Source organism: Rhinopithecus roxellana, chromosome 5 (genome assembly GCF_007565055.1).
Source record: "Rhinopithecus roxellana isolate Shanxi Qingling chromosome 5, ASM756505v1, whole genome shotgun sequence".
In the NCBI taxonomy this organism is placed as follows: Eukaryota; Metazoa; Chordata; class Mammalia; order Primates; family Cercopithecidae; genus Rhinopithecus; species Rhinopithecus roxellana.
This window is the reverse complement of record NC_044553.1, coordinates 116,531,156-116,554,369: the sequence shown is the minus strand read 5'-3', so window position 1 is coordinate 116,554,369 and position 23,214 is coordinate 116,531,156. Positions and strand designations below refer to the sequence as shown.

General features: G+C 37.0%; 1 protein-coding gene across 1 annotated transcript in view; it reads right to left on the bottom strand.

The window, feature by feature from the left end:
* LOC115897409 (cytosolic carboxypeptidase 4-like) overlaps positions 1–23,214 on the bottom strand; it is a 243,067-nt gene that overhangs the window by 216,942 nt on the left and 2,911 nt on the right. The window lies entirely within an intron of this gene.

Genomic DNA, 23,214 nt, shown 5'->3' with positions numbered 1-23,214 from the left:
TCCTTAACAAAATACTAGCTAACCGAATTCAACAGCATATCAAAAAGATAATCCAACATGATTGAGTGGGTTTCATATCAAGGATGCAGGAATGGTTTAATATATGCAAAGCATAAATGTGATACCCACATAAACAGAATTCAAAACAAAAATCACATGATCATCTCAATAGATGCAGAAAAAGCATTTGACAAAATACAGCATCGTTTTATGATGAAAACCTTCAGTGAAACTGGCATATAAGGGACATACCTTAATGTAATAAAAGTCATCTATCATAAACCCACAGCCAACATAATACTGAATGGGGAAAAGTTGAACGCATTCCCTCTGAGAACTGCAACAAGACAAGAATTACCACTCTCACCACTTGTATTCAACATAGAACTGGGAGTCCTAGTCAGAGCAATCAGACAAGAGAAAGAAATAAATGACATCCAAATCAGTAAAGAAAAAGTCAAATTATCACTGTTTGCTGATGATATGATCATATGCCTAGAAAACCCTAAAAACTCCACCAAAAAACTCCTAGAACTAATATATGAGTTCAGCAAAGTTTTGGGATACAAAATTAATGTATACAAATCAGTAGCTCTGCTATACACGAACAGGGACCAAGTTGAGAATGAAATCAATAACTCAACACCGTTTACACTAGCTGCAAAAAAATAAAATACTTAGGAATATATCTAACCAAGGAGGTGAAAGACCACTACAAGGAAAACTACAAAACACTGCTGAAAGAAATCATAGATGACACAAACAAATGGAAACACACCCCATGCTCCTGGAGGGATAAAATCAATATTGTGAAAATGATCATATTGCCAAAAGCAAGCTACAAATTCAATGCAGTTCCCATCAAAATATTCCCATCATTCTTCACAGAAGTAGAAAAAAAATCCTAAAATTCATATGGAACCAAAAAAGAGCTTGCGTAGCCAAAGAAGACTAAGCAAAAAGAATACATCTGGAGGCATCACATTACCTGACTTCAAACTATACTATAAGGCCATAGTCACCAAAATAGCATGGTGCTGGCATAAAAATAGGCACACAGACCAATGGAATGGAATAGAGAATCCATATATAAGCCCAGATACTTACAGCAAACTGATCTTCAACAAGGCAAAAAAAAAAAAAAAAAAAAAAAAATACAGTGGGGAAAGGACACACTATTCAACAAATGGTGATGGGATAATTGGCAAGCCATATGTAGGGGAATGAAACTGGACGGTCATCTCTCACCTTATACAAAAATCAATTCAAGATGGATCAAGGACTTAAATCTAAGACCTGAAACTATAAAAATTCTAGAAGAGTACATTGGAAAATCACTTCTAGGCATTGGCTCAGGCAAAGGCTTTATGATCAAGAACGCCCCCAAAAAGCAAATGCTACAAAAACAAAGATAGGTGAGACTTAATTAAACTAAAGAACTTCTGCACAGCAAAAGGAACAGAGTGAATAGAGAACACACAGAGTGGGAGAATATCTTCACAATCTATACATCCAACAAAGGACTAATATCCAGAATCTACAAGAAACTCAAAAAAATTAGCAAGAAAAAACTTAACAATCCCATCAAAAAGTGGGCTAATGATATGAATAGACAATTCTCACTAGAAGACAAACAAATTGCCAACAAACATATGAAAAAAATCTTAGCATCACTAATGATGAGGGAAATGCAAATCAAAACCACAATGTGATACCACTTTACTCCTGCAAGAATGACTGTAATAAAAAAAAAAATAGATGTTTGTGTGGATGCAGTGAAAACAGAATACTTCTACACTTCTGATGGGAATGTAAACTAGTACAACGATTATGGAAAACAGTGTGGAGATTCCTTAAAGAACTAAAAGTAGAACTTCCATTTGATCCAGCAATCCCACTACTGGATATCTACCCATAGAAAAGAAGTCATTATATGAAAAAGATACTTGTACATGCCTGTCTATAGCAGCACAATTCGCAATTGCAAAAATATGGAATTAGCTCAAATGCCTATCAATCAACAAAAGGATGAAGAAATTGTGATATATCTATATGGAATGGAATACTACTCAGCCATAAAAAGGAATAAATTAATGGCATTCACAATAATCCAGATGGAACTGGAGATTATTATTCTAAGTGAAGTAACTCAGGAATGGAAAACCAAACATTGTATGTTATCACTCATAAGTGGAAGCTAAGCTATGAAGATGCAAAGGCATAAGAATAATACAACAGACTTTGGGGAATCAGGAGAAATGGTGTGAGGGGGGTGAGGGATAGAAGACTACAAATTGGATTCCGTGTATACTGCTCAGGTAATGGGTGCATCAAAGTCACAAATCACTACTAAAGAACTTACTCATATAACCAATACTACCTGTCCCCTCCAAAATCTATGGAAATAAATAAAATTTTAAAAGAAGAAGTTAATAAGCGAAAGAGATGTGGAATTTATTCCTCAACCTCCCTCCTTGCAAAGCCATTGTTTGATAGTAGCTACGTGACCTAAGGCTTCAGTTCCTGGTGGTTAGTCCTTCTACGGCACCAGCTCTCACAGGTGAGGGCAATTCTTAGCATCACTAATGATGCTAAGAATTCTTCACCAGTTCTACCCTCTTCCTCACTAAGGGTGATACTAACTTCCCACTGCCACTTTTCCCAAAGTGCCTCATCTTTTGTTTATTGTTTCCCTGATCTTGCTTTGTAGAGTTCCTTCATTGAAGTTTCCTCAATTACCCCTTTGCCATGTGCCATCCGCTTGATGGTAGGATGTGGACTGGTTCGAGAAAAATTCTGGCACTCAAAAGAGGTCAGTGTTTTGTTTTGTTTTGTTTTGTTTTGTTTTGTTAAGACGGAATCTCACTCTTCGCCCAGGCTGGAGTGCAGTGGTGCGATGTCGGCTCACTGCAAACTCTGCCTCCCAGGTTCACACCATTCCAAACGAGGTCAGTTTTACAACTCCTTACCTCATCCAGCAGTGTTGTCGAGCTTAAGAAACCTCGTAGCAAGAGAGGGACAAGCCCCCAAATTGCTCTTTGAAGTCAGAGGGATACTATAATTATGATGCTTCAATTTCTTAATAACAAAATTCTTGTTAAGAACCACCTTAAAGGTTGATGATTGGACATGCGATCAGGCCCCTAAAAAAAGAAATCCAGTCCAGATTTTATCAACATGCAGTCCGGTGGCCCTTGTGTAGAAAAGATAAGTTGGATCATAGTTAATGTACCATTTATTATGGATTAGCAATAATGTTCCTTAATATTTTTTTATAATAGCCTCAGGCAGAAGGGGAAAAGAAAAGGAGTACATTGGTTTAATATAGTAAAACTTTATCATTATTGACCTTCCAGAAGGATTTCATGCCTATGATCTTATTTATTTTCTTAGTTTTTACATAAATAGATTTTATAATGTCTGAAACCCACCTCAATTTGCTCCTTGTTCCTGGCATGGTTCCCTCTCATGCATCAAACATCTGGGAGCATTTTACAAGGCTTTCCTGTAGTCTGCCAAACTACACACACATGTGCCTTTCAGGAGTCCAATTTTCCCCTCCCAGTAATTGGCCAATGCAGGGAAACAAAGTATCATTTTATTTTACATGATGGCACTATGTAAAATGATTCACTAATTCAGTACTGAAAAATAATAATCACAAGTTGGAAGATTTAAAAACACATGTGAGAAGACAGTACCCAGGGAAATCTAAGCTGTCAGTGATTACACAAGCTCGCTCTTGCCCCCTGCAGTTTGCTAAAAGACAAAAGAATATTTTATAATTAGCCTTGTTTTTGCTTGCAAACTTTAGCCAAAATGTTCATTGCCTTATAAGGAGCTGTCAGTACCTCCAGGAATACACCACACATTATTATTTAGAAACAATTTTGCTTCCACATCACGTAACAAATATGTCTTTGTTCTTCCTTTGTCTCCACTTCCTTGTTAATAGAGAAAATTGTCTAGGAAAAAAATGTAACCTACTACTTAATATGAATTAATATGTTTTGTTCCTCTTACAATTTAAAATAAATGTCCACATAAAAGAAAAATACATCAATAGCTAACACATTTCCCTGATTAATAATACAATTATGAACAACAGAATTCATAAATAAATAAATAAGACAAGCGTATCTTGTCACCTGCAGTTTCATTCTACTAATGAGATTGCTGAGAAAACTTCCCTTCAAGAGACTAACAATTCAGCACCCTTGCTATTGGACAGTACCCTCTCAGCAAGCATCCACACGAAACCATCCAACCAAACAGAAATCAAGGAATGAAGAATAATTTTCTGTGGTGACTAAGATCCCCATAACTCAGTGCCTTCAACATCACCTTCCAACACCCTACCACACACTACTCTTCTGTGACTTAAAACAAACAAATAAAAACCTACTCTCCTTTGTCACCCTAATGATTCAAGATAAATTTTCAAACAAATCCCAGTTCCTTTCCACTTTTCAAACCTACCTCTGCAGTAGATTACTCATATTAATAAGGAATTTAGGGAAGAATTCAGCATTTTTGCCTGTTTAAAAAGATGAATGGACTAAATCTCACCCCAAATGAATAAAAACAAATGGATTTCTTTATTAAAATGATATGTTTTCATTTATATTTCAGAGTTGGTACAAATTCCATATGCTGTCAATTCCAAGTATAAATTCATACTTTTACGTTTGTCCTACAAAGCCTTTCCAAACACTGTATGGTCCTGAAGTCAGTAAGAGTTTATTCTATCTTGGGGCACCTATGATCATCAGACAGGTCTTTGTTGTATCAGAGATTGATAAGTCTTAGTTCCTTGCTATAAGCAAGACTGTTTAATTTCATTACAGAGCTATTTGAAGACAGCTAACAAAATGAACACTACCTATTTCTTATAGCATTCCTTATACGTATCACTCTTTACTTACCATTATGCATTCAATCCACTGAACCCATTTCCATTTCTGTAGCTCAGAAATTAACTATAATATTCTAGGTTTTGTGTTGACCACAGCAAAACAGAAACCATTCCCTATCTAATTCTAGACATTATGTTTCTACCAAAGTCACTAGTTACAATGAGAACTTTTGCAGGTTTAGCACACTGAGCCTCGAGCTCACTGCCAATTACAATTCCCATATAGAGAACTGTGTATGGGTGGCGTGCTCTTGGCTGGGAACACTTTGAGCAGAATTTATCCTTATCCACTTTTATCTTTTTAGTATCATCCATCATTTCAATCTGTAAATATTTTTTTAAATATCCATTATATTATCCTAATGTGTTATAGCATCACATTATACAGGAAGGGACAATTGTTTATATAGTTACAGCTAAGTGTTTTAATACATAAAAGTTGTTTAATAGGACAGGATTTGAGGTAATGTGTGGGTGTAAATCCCCATCAAGGTTAATAGATGTCCATTAATCAGCATATCTTGAATATATTCCATCAATGAACATCAATTGCATGGAACTATATAGTTATTTAGCCCATAAGTCTCCATATCTTCCCATAAATACAGGATGAGAGGCTTGGCAAAGATTTGTTCATTTATTATATTCATTGATTACCTCCTATGCATCAGGCATTATTCTAAGTGCTAGGGATTCAGCTTTAAATATGACAGATAACATTCCTCTCCCATGGATTATACATTCTACCTGGAGGAGGCAGATAATATTAAATCAGAGGCCTTACAGTAGGAGTGGCTAGAAATGCTACTTTAGGCAATGTGGTCATGAAAAGTCTTGCTGAGGTGGTGAAATTTAAGCTGAGATTATGACATTTAAGTTGAGACTTGAATGTCAAAGAGGAGCCAGCTATGCAACCATCTGTAGAAAATGCATGCCAGGCAGAGGAACAACTGGTGACAGTTTTTAAGTTAGAACTGACTCATCTCAGGCTGGTAGAGAAACAGAATATCTGGTCGACATCCAGGTAAACAAATTCTGCCTTCTTTGATCCATTGACCATTAACCATATAAAAATAAAATGAAATCAGATTAGAATACGAGTAACTCTCAAAATTATTATGCTGAGTGTAAAAAGCTAAAGGGAAAATGAGTACATACCATATGATTCCATTGACATAATATTCTAAAAATGCAGGATAATATGTAGGGACAGAAAACAAGTCAGTTGTTGTCTAGGGATACTGGAGTAGAGTGATGAATGAATTACAAAGGAACTTGATATTTGGTGGAATGATGGGAATGACTGTGATCGTGGTGATAGTTTTATGCATAGATATATAGATATACAGATATCTATATGCCAAAATCATCCAATTAGTGTTTCAAATATGTGCAGTTTATTATGTATCAATTGTGCCCGCCTCATTAAAGCTATAATAAAATCAGGTTGGTTTGAACATTTCACTTCATAGGGAAACATTTGGTAGTTTGAGTAATGTTTGATTCATTTTCTAAGTACTTAATAAACCTCCCTTGATAATCCATCCCATGCCCTCTTGACATGTGCATCACACTCACTTGTGTATATTTGGGAGACTATACCACTTTCTCAGTTTTGGACAGTAAAAGAACATTTGCTCAACTTCAGTTTGCAAACAAGCCTCAAAGATCTTGGACAAGAGTTAGATACCTTAATTTGCATATGATTCCAGAATTGCATTTTAATTCAGCCAGTTTGAAAACCCTGAATTCATTCAGAGTTCCCTCTCCTACCTTGACCTCCGTTCCTTCTTGGCAAGGTTCTTCTAGTCTCCTCCTCCCCTTGTTTCTCCTCCCTTGTCCTCTCCCTTCTCCTCCTTCTCTTTCTCAGTCTAAATATCATTCTTTATGTTGTGAAGAAAGCAGCATCCAGGAGTCAGAGAGGACCTCCCTCCTTAAGCATCAATCCCCTGCAGCACCAAGTGGTGTGCCTTCCCCTTTAGCTGCAGTCATACATGAAACAACCACATGTGCTTGTTGTTTCTCCTGGGGTTAGTTTTATAAATTCCAGCTTTTTAAGGACGTTTCATACTCCTGGCCCTGTCAGTGCTTCTACTGCTAACAAAAGTTAGGGTTTTGGGGAAGACAAAATCTCTGTTAAGCTGATCGAATTAGTAACAACTATTTTATTGGATATAGGGGAACTGTGCCTGGGACATGATTTCCAAATGCTGAGAGGTGATTGTACAGACCTGACTGCCAGCATGTACGGGTCTCTCACACTCTCAATATTTCAGTGTACACCTGAGGACACTCATAGAGGGGCTATAAATAGAAACACCTGAACATAGTGAAGAATTACATAAATTAAAATTGTTGTAATCATTATGTACACTTTGGAAACTCAACAAAAACATGCAGATTTAAGAACTCCCATTAATCTACTCCATAACACCTTGTGTAACTAACTTAGCCTATGCTTTATTCTTAAGGCACTCATACTTCTGCTTTGAAGCTATAGATTTGTCTACTCACAGGCCATGATTTTTGAAATCACTCATGACTACATTAAAATATGACATAGTACTCAGCCATGTAATCATCCTATCACTTCACTCTGGTTCTCCAAGGTTTCAGGTTAGATTCTGTCAATCTATTTGTTGGATTTGGAAGCAGAAGAGGAAAGGCCATTGTTCTTGGGGGGCGTTTGTGGCAGATGGATGGGCAGGCAACAGACTTGAGGGTCTAATTAGCTTTCAGGCAAGCTTCAGCCAGACACCTTCTTCGTGGCTGCTGGCTACAGAAGCAGGTGAGGGCAGTTACTTCAGAGGTTCTCCAGCCAACTTTGCAGACAGAGTTGCCTAACAAGAGTGTCCTAGAAGTTCTTGAGACTCACGGCAGCTTCTAGGTGTGCTCTTGAAAATGGCCAGCTTCTCTACTGAAGGTAAATTGGCCATAGAGTTCTTGCCTTTGTTTCCATATATAACCTTTTCAACGGATTATAAACTTCTAATTCCCTTTTTACACCATTCATATTTGGAATTCATATAGCAGCTTGTTTTCCTGACAGAACCCTGACTGGTGCCAAGGATAAGTTAGAAACAAGAGATGAATGATTTTACAAAACCACATCCACTGTTCAAATGGGAGTAGTGGTTAAACATTCTGGTCTTAGAGTCTAACTGCCAGAGTTCAAATCCCAGCTTCATCACTTACTAGCTGTGTGGCCTTAGGCAAGTTATTTAAACTCTCTGTGCCTCAGTTTCATCTCTGTCAAATAGGAATATGTATAATTATATTATGTATCTCATGACTATTTGTTGAGAGAGATGATAAAAATTCATATGAATAAAAATTTAGAGGCCAGGCATGGTGGCTCATGCCTGTAATCCCAGCACTTTAGGAGGCCGAGGCAGGCAGATCACGAGGTCAGGAGTTAGAGACCAGCATGGCCAACATGGTGAAACCTTGTCTCTATTAAAGATACAAAAAATTAGCTGGGCGTGGTAGCACACGCCTGTAATCCCAGCTACTTAGGAGGCTGAGGCAGGAGAATCACTTGAACCTGGGAGGCAGAGGTTGCAGTGAGCCAAGATCATGCCATTGCACTCTAGTGACAGGGCAAGACTCCATCTCAAAAAAAAAAAAAAAAAAAAAAAAAAAAAAGCTTAGAATATGCTAAGCATTCAATAAACATCAGTTACCAGTTACTATTATCAATAGTGCCATTAACTCCTATTTTTCTGATGGGGATACCAAATTCCCTGGTGTCTATTTCTTCACATACTAACACCTGAGTGGTTAAAAACTAGCTAAGACTGGAATGCAGATCACTTGTAGGTCCTCAGCACTTCATTGATAGGAGATGGAGTCAATTCAAACTGTCCAGGTCTTCTTTAGAAAAACTAGATCAATCCTTTAAAAAGCAAACATTCAATAGCCAATATTATGTAGACCTAAAAAATAATTGCATGTCCTTTGCTGAGAGTGGGGAGGAGATGTTGCTTTCACTTTTTCTAGGCTGTCCACAAGTAATTAAATACACGAAGATCAAGAACAACAACAAAGGCTGTCCAACTAGTTTTGCTTCCTGACCTTGAAAACATCTAGTGGGTGAAAAGTTTAGAATGTTGGGACTTATTTTCATGTATGTTTCCCTGCAGCAGAGGATATTACGATCTTTGTACTGAACTTACAGGAAGTCAGCTCTTTGATAAAGAACAGGGATTTATATAGATCATATTTTATGGCCTAATTTTTCCACTTCATCCTGGAAACTGTTTTATGAATATATTTTCAGAATCATTTGCAGTATGTTTCAGAAATAAAAGAGAAAAACTTTGATTCAGTGACCAGCATTTGAATCACTGATCAGCCATATAATACTGATTTGGCTTTTATCAAACATTTAGCATCATAAGCCTCCTTTTATTTATTTATAAAACAATAATTAGGACTGAGGAGCAAGATGGCTGAACAGGAACAGCTCCAGCCTCCAGCTCCCAGCGTGAGCAACATAGAAGACGGGTGATCTCTGCATTTTCAACTGAGGTACCGGGTTCATCTCACTGGGGAGTGCCGGACAATCGGTGCTGGTCAGCTAGTGCAGCCCAACCAGTGAGAACTGAAGCAGGGCGAGGCATGGCCTCACCTGGGAAGTACAAGGGGGAAGGGAATCCCTTTAGAAACTGAGACACACAACACCTGGAAAATCGGGTAACTCCCACCCTAATACTGCGCTTTACCAAGGGTCTTAGCAAACGGCACACCAGGTGAGTATATCCTGCACCTGACCAGGAGGGTCCCACGCCCACAGAGCCTCCCTCATTGCTAGCACAGCAGTCTAAGATCTAACTGCAAAACAGCAGTGAGGCTGGGGGAGGGGCGCCCGCCATTGCTGAGACTTAAGTAGGTAAACAAAGCCTCCAGGAAGCTTGAACTGGGTGGAGCCCACCACAGCTCCAGGATGTCTGCCTGTGTCTGTAGACTCCACCTCTGGGGACAGGGCATAGCAAAAAAAAAAAAAAAAAAAGCAAAAGAAACCTCTGCAGATGTTAATGACCATGTCTGACAGCTTTGAAGAGAGCAGTGGATCTCCCAGCATGGAGGTTGAGATCTAAGAATGGATAGTCTGCCTGCTCAAGTGGGTCCCTCACCCCTGAGTAGCCTAACTGGGGGACATCCCCCACTAGGTGCAGACCAACACCTCACACCTCACATGGTGGGCTACACCCCTGAGATGAAGCTTCCAGAGCAAGAATCAGACAGCAGCACTTGCTGTTCAGCAATATTCTATCTTCTGCAGCCTCTGCTGATGATACCCAGGCAAACAGGTCTGGAGTGGACCTCAAACAATCTCAAACAGACCTACAGCTGAGGGTCCTGACTGTTAGAAGGAAAACTAACAAACAGAAAGGACACCCACACCAAAACCCCATCAGTATGTCACCAGCATCAAAGACCAAAGGCAGATAAAACCACAAAGATAGGGAAAAAGCAGGGCAGAAAAGCTGGAAATTCAAAAAACTCAAAAAATCAGAGGGCATCTCCCCCACCAAAGGAACACAGCTCATCGCCAGAAACAGATCAAAGCTGGATGGAGAACGACTTTGACAAGTTGAGAGAAGAAGGCTTCAGGGATCAAACTTCTCAGAGCTAAAGGAGGAACTATGTACCCAGCGCAAAGAAACTAAAAATCTTGAAACAGAATGGAAGAATGGATAACTAGAATAATCAATGCAGAGAAGGCCATAAACGAACTGACAGATATAAAAACCATGACACGAGAAATATGTGACAAATTCACAAGCTTCAGTAACCGAGTCGATCATCTGGAAGAAAGAATATCAATGATTGAAGATCAAATGAATAAAATGAAGTGACAAAAGAGGTCTAGAGAAAAAAAAGAAAAAGAAATGAACAAGCCTCCAAGAAATATGGGATTATGTGAAAAGACCAAATCTACGTCTGATTGGTGTGCCTGAAAGTGAGGGAGAAAATGGAAGCAAGTTGGAAAACACTCTTCAGGATGTCATCCAGGAGAACTTCACCAACCTAATAAGGCAGGCCAATATTCAAATTCAGGAAATACAAAGAACGCTACAAAGATATTACTCGAGAAGAGCAACTTGAAGACACATAATTGTCAGATTCACCAAAGTTGAAATGGAGGAAAAATGTTAAGGGCAGCCAGAGAGAAAGGTTGGGTTACCCACAAAGGGAAGCCCATCAGACTAACAGCGGATCTCTCAGCAGAAACTCTACAAGCCAGAAGACAGTGGGGCCAATATTCAACATCCTTAAAGAAAAGGATTTTCAACCCAGAATTTCATATCCAGCCAAACTAAGTTTCATCAGTGAAGAAGAAATAAAATCCTTTACAGACAAGCAGATGCTTAGAGATTTTGTCACCACCAGGCCTGCCTTACAAGAGATCCTGAAGGAAGCACTAAACATGGAAAGGAACAACTGGTACCAGCCATTGCAAAAACATGCCAAAATGTAAAGACCATCGAGGCTAGGAAGAAACTGCATCAACTAACGAGCAAAAAAACCCAGTTAATATCACAATGACAGGATCAAGTTCACAAATAACAATATTAACCTTAAATGTAAATGGACTAAATGGTCCAATTAAAAGACACAGACTGACAAATTGGATAAAGAGTCAAGACCCATCAGTTTGCTGTATTCAGGAGACCCATCTCACATGCAGAGACACACATAGGCTCAAAATAAAGGAATAGAGGAAGATCTACCAAGCAAATGGAGAACAAAAAAAAAGCAGGGGTTGCAATCCTAGTCTCTGATAAAACAGACTTTAAACCATCAAAGATCAAAAGAGACAAAGAAGGACATTACATAAAGGTAAAGGGATCAATTCAACAGGAAGAGCTAACTATCCTAAATATATATGCACCCAATACAAGAGTACCCAGATTCATAAAGCAAGTCCTTAGAGACTTACAAAGAGACTTAGACTCCCATACAATAATAATGGGAGACTTCAACACCCCACTGTCAACATTAGACAGATTAACGAGACAGAAAGTTAACAAGGATATCCAGGAATTGAACTCAACTCTGCACCAAGCAGACTTAATAGACATCTATAGAACTCTCCACCCCAAATCAACAGAATATACATTCTTCTCAGCACCACATTGCACTTATTCGAAAATTGACCACATAGTTGGAAGTAAAGCACTCCTCAGCAAATGTACAAGAACAGAAATTATAACAAACTGTCTCTCAGACCACAGTGCAAGCAAACTAGAACTCAGGACTAAGAAAATCAAAACTCATTTTATGAGGCCAACATCATGCTGATACCAAAGCCTGGCAGAGACACAACAAAAAAAGAGAATTTTAGACCAATATCCCTGATGAACATCGATGCAAAAATCCTCAATAAAATACTGGCAAACCGAATCCAGCAGCACATCAAAAAGCTTATCCACCATGATCAAGTGGGCTTCATCCCTGGGATGCAAGGCTGGTTCAACATACACAAATCAATAAACATAATCCAGCATATAAACAGAACCAAAGACAAAAAACACATGATTAACTCAATAGATGCAGAAAAGGCCTTTGACAAAATTCAACAGCCCTTCATGCTAAAAACACTCAATAAATTCGGTATTGATGGAACGTATCTCAAAATAATAAGAGCTATTTATGAAAAACCCACAGCCAATATCATACTGAATGGGCAAAAACTGGAAGCATTCCCTTGGAAAACTGGCACAAGACAGGGATGCCCTCTCTCACCACTCCTATTCAACATAGTTTTGGAAGTTCTGGCTAGGGCAATCAGGCAAGAGAAAGAAATAAAGGGTATTCAGTTAGGAAAAGAAGAAGTCAAATTGTCCCTGTTTGCAGATGACATGATTGTATATTTAGAAAACCCCATCATCTCAGCCCAAAATCTCCTTAAGCTGAATAGCAACTTCAGCAAAGTCTCAGGATACCAAATCAATGTGCAAAAATCACAAGCATTCTTATACACCAGTAACAAACAGAGAGCCAAATCATGAATGAACTTCCATTCACAATTGGTTCAAAGAGAATAAAATACCTAGGAATCCAACTTACAAGGGATGTAAAGGACCTCTTCAAGGAGAACTACAAACCCCTGCTCAGTGAAATAAAAGAGGACACAAACAAATGGAAGAACATTCCATGCTCATGGATAGGAAGAATCAATATCGTGAAAATGACCATACTGCCCAAGGTAATTTATAGATTCAACACCATCCCCATTAAGCTACCAATGAGTTTCTTCACAGAATTGGAAAAAACTGCTTTAAAGTTCATATGGAACCAAAAAAGACCCCGCATTGCCAAGACACTCCTAAGTCAAAGGAACAAAGCTTGAGGCATCACGCTACCTGACTTCAAACTGTACTACAACGCTACAGTAACCAAAACAGCATGGTATTGGTACCAAAATAGAGATAAAGACCAATGGAACAGAACAGAGCCCTCAGAAACAATACCACACATCTACAGCCATCTGATCTTTGACAAACCTGAGAAAAACAAGAAATGGGGAAAGGATTCCCTATTTAATAAATGGTGCTGGGAAAATTGGCTAGCCATAAGTAGAAAGCTGAAACTGGATCCTTTCCTTACTCCTTATATGAAAATTAATTCAAGATGGATTAGAGACTTAAATGTTAGACCTAAAACCATAAAAACCCTAGAAGAGAACCTAGGTAATATCATTCAGGACATAGGCATGGGCAAGGACTTCATGTCTAAAACACCAAAAGCAACGGCAACAAAAGCCAAAATTGACAAATGGGATATGAATAAACTAAAGAGCTTCCGCACAGCAAAAGAAACTAACATCAGAGTGAACAGGCAACCGATAGAATGCGAGAAAATTTTTGCAATCTACTCATCTGACAAAGGGCTAATATCCAGAACCCACAAAGAACTCAAACAAATTTACGAGAAGAAAACAAACAACACCATCAAACAGTGGGCAAAGGATTTGAATAGACATTTCTTAAAAGAAGACATGCATACAACCAACAGGCACATGAAAAAATTCTCGTCATCACTGGCCATCAGAGAAATGCAAATCAAAACCACAATGAGACAGCATCTCACACCAGTTAGAATGGCAATCATTAAAAAGTCAGGAAACAACAGGTGCTGGAGAGGATGTGGAGAAATAAGAACACTTTTACACTGTTGGTGGGATTGTAAACCAGTTCAACCATTGTGGGAAACAGTATGGCGATTCCTCATGGATCTAGAACTAGAAATACCGTATGACCCAGCCATCCCATTACTGGGTATATGCCCAAAGGATTATAAATTATGCTGCTATAAAGACACATGGACACGTATGTTTATTGTGGCACTATTCACAACAGCAAAGTCTTGGAATCAACCCAAATGTCCATCAGTAACAGACTGGATTAAGGAAATGTGGCACACATACACCATGGAATACTATGCAGCCATAAAAAAGGATGAGTTCATGCCCTTTGTAGGGACATGGATGCAGCTGGAAACCATCATTCTCACCAAACTATCACAAGAACAGAAAACCAAACACCGCATGTTCTCACTCATAGGTGGGAATTGAACAATGAGATCACTCGGTCTCTGGAAGGGGAACATCACACACTGGGGCCTATTATGGGGAGGGGAAGGGGAGAGGGATGGCATTGGGAGTTATACCTGATGTAAATGATGAGTTGATGGGTGCAGCACACCAACATAGCACAAGTATACATATGTAACAAACCTGCACATTGTGCACATGTACCCTAGAAGTGGAGGTATAATTTAAAAAAACAATAATTAATCAGAATAGTAATAATAATAATGACTTTCTAAACTTGCTTTAAGATAATGCCTATCAAATCTTTATCACACTTCCAGGCACATGGTATTCTATATCATTATTGTCTCTTCCTTCTACTTACTTCATTACTCACTGGCAAAGCATAGGGAGCTAGTCAGATTTTCTGATTCAAAGCCACATAATAAAATGATGAATGCCAAGTCATCATAAACATATTGACTCTAATTTAGTTTCCATTCCTATTGTACTGAAACAATATTGGCTCATGCTAAGTTATCTTCATTTTCCAATAGGCTCATCTCTCACCACAAATAGAGTCAGTAAGTCTATGATGAGCTGTCACAAGACAGTAGATATTTTTTCTGGCTTACTAGAACATACTTGAGGTCTGAATTGGACAAACCTGTCTAAAGAAACTAAAAGGACCAAGCAGAGGTAATCACTTCTTTCTCCTGAAGTGTCCGTGTCCAGAAACAGAAAATAGTACCTACTGAGATTCCTGGTAAGAACATTTAAGTCCCTTGTAAAGGGTCATCTGGTATCAGATTCTACTTTGGATGTTGGATGTTGGTTTGACATCATTTTCCACATACCTTGACGTCCACTTCTAAACATACCTCTTTGTTTCCATCTCTCTTTTTCTCATTACTTGTTTACAACTCCTTTCTGTTACCTATGCACTAGTAAACTTCTGTTTATCATCTATCCAGTCAACATAAAAATAAAATTTAATTTTTATTCAGTCAAATACAAGCTGTTTGCCACTTAGCATAATTCAACTGCTTTGCCTTTTGTATCTTGAAGTCAGAATTGCAACCCTACTGCTGATGTTAGAATGTGAGGATGTCAGTGGCTGTACCTTTGAGAATAAATGTAGGATATTAGATATGAAAGGAGATTCCCTAATGTTAAAGCCAAAAAATCTGAGAGTAAACAAGTTAAGACACCTCCATAGATTCACACAGCTTGTCATCCCAGAAATACTTTGAATCAGAATTAAAATTCCTTGAATTTAAGCCACATGTCTGTGATCTAAACTATGCTAGGGTTCAGGTGTGGTGGCTAACATCTGTAATCCCAGCACTTTGGGAGGCCAAGGCAGGAGGACTGCTTGTGCCCAGGAGTTTGAGACCAGCCTGGGCAACATAGTGAGACTCTGTCTTAAAAATTAAAAAATAAATAAATAAAAGAAGAGAAAAAAGAAAAAAAGAAAACTATGCTAGGTACTAACGTGAGAAATTCATGGAAATTTACAGGACAGCGAAAGCAATGATAGACTATTTCATCTTGGGTACAGTAGAATGTAGCTAGGGTTCTTTACTTCCTTCCTTCCTGAGAGAGGGCAACTTGGCAATTGGCTAGGATAAAGAAATCAGGTAAAACGTGGAAATGTTCACAGAAACTTTAAAAAGCACCATCTTTCTTCTAAATTAGTAATCTAAGTTCAGGATCTTTCAAACCAAAAATGTAAACATTCTATGATGCTTTTTATCCCCATAAGGATCTCTTAGTTCAAATACCTTGATTTCTTCTCCTGTTCTTTAGCCTCCCTCCCTCTCTCCTTCCCTCTCTTCCTTCTCTCCTTTGCCTTCACTGTTGTATTTACAGCTTTGTTTTCCTCTACCACATCTGGTAGATTAGCTCTCATAGGTAAATGGCTTTGAACTAAAGGACTAGCTCTGTGGTAAGAACCATAGGTGTCACAGGGTACTTAATAAAAAGAAATAAGAATTAGATAGAAAGAAGAGAAAGGGGTAATGCTGTAAAAATTAATGAAAAGTTATTGAGTTAACTTAGACCACCCATGCCAGGCTATTTGAAGCCTTCTTAAATGAAAACAACCGCTCCTGTTTGGGAAAATTTCAAAGGTTTTATTTGCCTTCAATTTTTAGAATTAACAACAAAAGACAAGGGCTGGGAAGGGCTGCAGTTGCTACAGAGAGTGGTAAGAGTGAGTTTCTTGATTGAAATCCTTTTCCAGGGGCTGGTAGCCTATTCTGTTTTCAGGTATTTATAGTTTCATAGGCAAGAGACCTGCAGTTCATTTGGTTGAGCCTGAGGCAAAGGCGAATGAGATCCCCCATGTTGACTGGCAATGTGTAAATCACTTAACTACACCTAGCAAGTCACTTAGATTCCCTGGGCTCCCATGGAGTCACTTGTAAAATAGGAATTCTTTTAGGTTAACTTTCATGGTTGTTATTAGATGGTAACATTTTGTAAGCAGCAAAGGCAATATGAAGAAAATGCACTTTCACTCCTTGGTGTCTGCAATCTTTTTCTCTTTTGTAATCGCCATGGGTTATGATGCATTCAACCTATAATGGTATACAATAATCTTCCCTGAATAGTATTAAAATAATCAAGGGATATTTATGGTCCAAAATGAACTCAAGTCTTTTGAATTTTAAAAGTTACCAAGAAACACACACAGATATACATGCACCCAACATATACTTTAAGGAACTGTAAAGATAAAAAAATTATTAAAACTAAATTAAGTTTAGATTATACATTTAATGCCCCCCCACCCCTGTCAGTGTTGTATGTTGCTGAACTCATAATCAGCATGCGTACACCATTAATTATTCTGCTTTGGTTTTCATTTATTATTTGAAAGGCTAAATATAATAAAGGATAAGAACTTGAGCCATGGAGTCAGTCAAAAGTAGATTCAAATGCCAGCACAGTCTCTTAAATATATTCATGACATTTGGCAAACTTCTTAGCCTCTATAAAACTTAATTTCCTTGTTTGTAAAAGGGAATGTTAATGATAGCATCTACCAGATGGGATTATTTATAGGATTAAGTGAGATAATATTTATAAAATGCTTAGCACAGCATCTGGTTCAGGGTAAGGCCCTAATAAATGTTTGCTTTATTATCTTATGTGTAAATTGACACACCTATTATTTACACAGTAGTATAGTAGTCCAGAAAATTATCAATAATGTTCTTTTTTTTTTTTACTGCTAAGAATTTGAGTTGTTTAAAATTATGTGGAGAAGTAAGTACTAGTTATATAAATATGTACATATTAAATATTCTTTTATGTTATGTTTATTGTCTTGAGTAATATTCTGTAAGCTGAAAACATAGGATCAAATGAGAGATTTTTATGGGCCTTTTTACAAACTGCCAAATTGCTCTCCAGAGAAAAGTAAACCAATTTACCAATAGTTGCATGATATTATTAAACCTCTTTCTTCACAAACACACGAACACTGGGTTTTCACTATTTTAATTTATCTATTATAGAAGAATCAGCATAAAATCATACCAAAATATATTTGATTTTGCTTTTCTTTAACAGCTAATGAAAGAAGGTTTCTGTTTGTTTGTTTGTTTTGTTTTTGCTATTGTTTTCCCAGCCTAAAATTAGCACTTCTTCTGGCCAGTCAGTTCATTTGCCTTGACCAGTTAGGGAGCCATTTAATGTTTTAAAGCAGGACGTGATACTCATAATCTATAATGACTCCCAGGTGGAGTTCCATTCCAACATTTCCCTACATGTAGCATTTATTTGCCTGCAACTACAGAAAGAAGCTAAGAATATTCTCAGATATTTCTTACTACGGGCTAATTTTTAAAAATTTGAATAGAATTAAGATGACAGCAGACAATTAAAGAGAGTTATTACCAGAATAGTCATGTAGCATTAATTTGGAATTGATGGAAATAGAAAGTAAACTTGAAACCAAAGATTCTACTAAGACTCCATCCTTTGCTTTACTCTAATGGAATCTTTATGGGAACCATTGTCTCCAATCCCAAATTTCCCATTTAGGCCCATAGATATTAGTAGGGCACTTCCCATCTTCCTTCACTTCTCCATGCCTGCTTTCCGTAACCTCTCCAACACAATCACCCCAACCTTGTACTTTCAGGTAAAAGCCAAAATACCATGAATTACTGAAGAGAAAGCATCACCTAAATCAGGTTACTTTCTATTAAAACAAGAGGACCTCTCTACATCCAGCTAGACCATAAAAGGGTTTAAAGAACATATAAACTCTTCATTATTGAATAATTGTAAGTCATGACAGAGCTCTCATGATTCAAAATGAATAAACAAAAAAATGAGGAAAAGAAGTTGGAAGAGCAGGAACAGGTAAGAAGCACAACCCAGAGGTGGTAAAACATCCTGCAAAAGTGCAAGGAGGGCAATGCCTTTCCAGAAGCTTGGCAGTGGTGCACTTCAGGGGAATGACTAGCCAGAGGACACAGAAACAAGCATTATGGAGCCTGTATGAAGGTATCTGGAAAGTTGTTTCTCACAAAGGAATCTATGGGATGATAAATGAAAAGATAACTGATCCAAATGGAAAGTGAGCTGGCAATAGTACAAACATGAATAAAAGGAAACTCATGAAAGATGAGGAATAGGTGCAATGAAACCCAAACGTAAGTTGTAAATTCACCAAAATTAAAATATGTTATCAGCAAAGAGTAGAGAGTCCACGCTGCAGAAAATTGAATGTGTGAGGGCAAACTTGAGACAAACTTCCAGAATTTGATGAATTGGGGCAAGGAGGTGAAAAGGATTAAAGAAGAAGAGAGAACAGATAAAAGGTTAGAAAACAGATACCAAACACTTCAGAGGAAGATAATGAAGACGTGGGGTGGCATCACTGATCCTTTAAAATTGAGACATGTTTCAAGGGAATAGAATGTTCATAATTCAAAATCAATTAAAAGGAACTAAACCACAAACACAAGAAAAAAGAAAGAAGGGAGGAAAGAAGGAAATATTTTTGATGTAGTAGAAAAATAATCTTTGTGTTAGGGAACAAAGAGAAACTACTACAACTATGAAGGTCGAAAAGACAGGGTGCAGCCAGGTGCAGTGGCTCACGCCTATAATCCCAGCACTTTGAGAGGCTGAGGTGGGTGGATCACTTGAGGTCAGGAGTTCAAAACCAGCCTGGACAACATGGTGAAAACTCGTCTCTACTAAAAATATAAAAATTAGCCGGGCATGATGGCAGGCACTTGTAATCCCAGCTACTCAAGAGGCTAAAGCAAGAGAATCCCTTGTACCCAGGAGGTGGAGGTTGCAGTGAGCTGAGGTTGTCCCACTGCACTCCAGTCCAGGGGACAGAGAGATACTCCCATCCCCCCTTCCAGAAAAAAAGAAAGAAAAGAAAAAGAAAAAGAAAAAGAAAAAACAGGGTACATACAAAGAAATAAAAATTAGGCTGGCTACCATAAGATTACATACCAGAGTAAATTTGGACACGTCTACACTGTTTTAATGTATTACCCATAAAATCTCTAGGCAGGGAATGTAGAATTCCTAGGCAAAGGGAAGAGAAAGATATTCACGTATGTATTAATATGCAAAAAAACTCCATTGATTTACATTTTAAAAAAGAAAAACTATTTTTAAGGTGTTCTCTGAAAAACGTAAGATGAATCAACATTGAGAAAAAAGAATGAGGACATGATTGCATAGAATGGGTAGAGATGAGCAATGCAAGTAATTAAACACAAAGTTGAATTTTAAAATGATCTGAACATGATTATAAGACAATTTAAATGCCATAGGTAATTCTTATTTGGGAAAATTAACATTGGAAAAATTAGATTTTTGTTTCAAATAAACAGAACACAGATGATTTTATAAGCAGTATGTACATGTTCAAGGTGCAGATGTATCCTAGGACATTTAAAGTGTTCCAGGTCATAGAACAATAGAGACCAAGTACAGACTTCACTCATTCACAAATATAGGCACAAAACTCCTCAGTTCACTGTACGTAACATCACTGTCTACATTAAAACAATATTTCAGATCACAGCCAAATACATTTTCCTTAGAAATGTAAAGTAGCTGAATATTAGAAAATCTATAAGATTTTATTAATTCAAGTAAATAGTTATTTTTCTAGCTACTAAAGAAGTTTTTGATAAAAGTAATCATCCAGTCTGGACTTTGTTAAATTAATAAGCTAAAAAAATAGTAATAATGAAGAAGATATCAAATATTAATATCAAACCAAGAGCCATTTCACTTAATTCTTAAATGCTTAGAGTCATTCTCATTTTGAAGTTAGGTTTATGGTGAGGATGCTCATAAAATCCTCAGCCTTAAACACTCGTCTCAAAACTCTAGCCAAGATCATAAGATAAGAAAAAGAAGTAAGCAAAGCTGATGGTCAAAATTTATAAATGATACTGTTTTCTATCCAGACAAACAGAAAAATCCATGGAAATACTTTTAGGTATAACTAGAGAGTTCATTGAAGTTGCAAATAAATATATAAATAACCCAGAAATTTCCTATATAACTAAAACAAGCACTTAGAAGCAATGTAGTGAAAAATACACTTTTTAGATTAACAAAACTTTTTAAAATATTGAAATGAAAAGTTTTTGATGATATATTCAGGAACTACATAAAAAGGATACAAAAAGAATCCCTACAATACTTTACTGATGAACATCAAAGCAGATCTGAATAAGTGAATAAAAATATCAGATTTTATAAAAGTAACATAGACAAGCAGTCAATAAACCAAAAATATCTATAATTTTAATATTACCTGAGTTAAAATCCCAGTGGCAACTAACAACTCATTATAGAGTGCATCGGTGAAAATAAAGAAGGGAATGTAGCAAAACACATTTTTAAACAAATACTAATGAGGTGGTGCTTGCAACATCATACATTTAGATTACAAAGCTACAGTATTAAAAACTATGTGCTCTTGGCAGACAGACTAATGGAACAGAATATAAATCCAAAAAATATATCCAGGTACATGCGTGTGTGTATATACTATGTAATAAACTGGCATTACTCATCAGTAATAAAAGGTGGATTATTTAAAAATACAAAATGATTCAACAGTAAAAATGTAAAAGAAATTATAATATATAAATATACTCACTATAAAACTATCTGCCTACATCGGTTCAATAACAGATAAACAGTGGGTGTGAATTTATCTGTTATTAAACCGAGGTAGATAGGTTTATCCAAGGCAAGAGAAGCAAAGAAAAGAATTGATAAACATAATTACTTGAAAGCAAAAACATTCAATGTCAATAAACCACATAAAAAATGTGAAAGGTAAATGACAATTTGGGGAAAATATTTGCAGCATGCAAGACAAACAGAAGTTGAGTACCTTTAACACAGAAATTAAAATTAACTTCTTTAAAAAAAGGAATGGTTAACAGAATAATGCACAAAGACATGATTAGGAAATTTATAAAAAAGAATATTCATGATATAGAAGGATTTTTATCTGCATCAGAAAATAGCAAATTCTAAATTAAAACAGCACTCCATTTTCTCCTAAAAATGGCAAAGGTTTTAATATAGAAACAACCAGTGTTTATAAGGCTGTAAAAAGAAGAACTATAGTACATTGTTTTTGAGAGTACTGTATGTCTATTTATCCATAGGTAAAAAATATAACCTAGGAATAAGGTCAAATAATTTATTGTCCACATGATGAACGTAGTTAATGACAATATATTATATTCTTGAGAAGTGACAGAAGAGTGGATGTTAAATGTTCCCACCACAAAAATGATAACTTTGTGGGGTGATACATAGGTTAATTACTAGAATTAGCCATTCTACAATGTATATGTGCTGCAAGGCATCATATGGTACACAATAAACACATACAATTTTATCTGTCAATTTAAAACAACAAATTGATTAAGTTAAAAATGAGAAAAATAATTTAAGATACTTCACCAAAATGTTGACAATAGTTATCAGGATGATGAGACAGGGATGGGGCGCTTTTGTCTGCCTTCCTAATTTCATTTTCTCATTCTAAAGAACAAAATTGTACTTTTACAAATGAAAATCAAGCACCTTTTTAATTATTAAACATTTTTTTCTAAGATCTATGTAGAATTTTTATTCTTTTAGTGTTGTCCCGTCAAACAAATCTAGTTTATGTAGATACTAAGGTGAGCCCAGGCTAAAGCAACAGGACTATAATTTCGGAGAACATGAGAGGTATTGAGCCATTGCTGAGGCACAGCTCTGAAGCTCTGAGCTTTAGCTTTCTCTTGTTATTAGTGGAAGGACAAACGGAGGGTGGGGGCTCAGCTTAGAAGAGCAAGAGGCAGTGGAGGGATACAAATCCAGATGAACAGTGGCTGACTCGGCAAAACTTAAATGACTTTGCAAAAGACCTGTCACAATGGATAAACGGCTCCTCCTGAAGAAGAAGCTTAGCATTCCTGCAGTGCACACACAATTATTTCCAGGGATAAGATTGAGAGGAAGGAGAAAGCAAAAGGAAAGGAAAGATCAAAAGATGCTTTCATGAGTATGCAGACATTTCTGAAATGAGCAACTGGGAAGAAGGGGACTGCAAAAGGAAACCCACAACAAAGCATGCATGTACTTCATTTTAAGCGTCAGTCACTAGGCAAACATCCCCTATCTCTGCTCTTCTGCTCTTGAAAAATGGTGAGTTGCTCTGTGGATATTGACTACACTCTAATTGTTTTTACGGTAA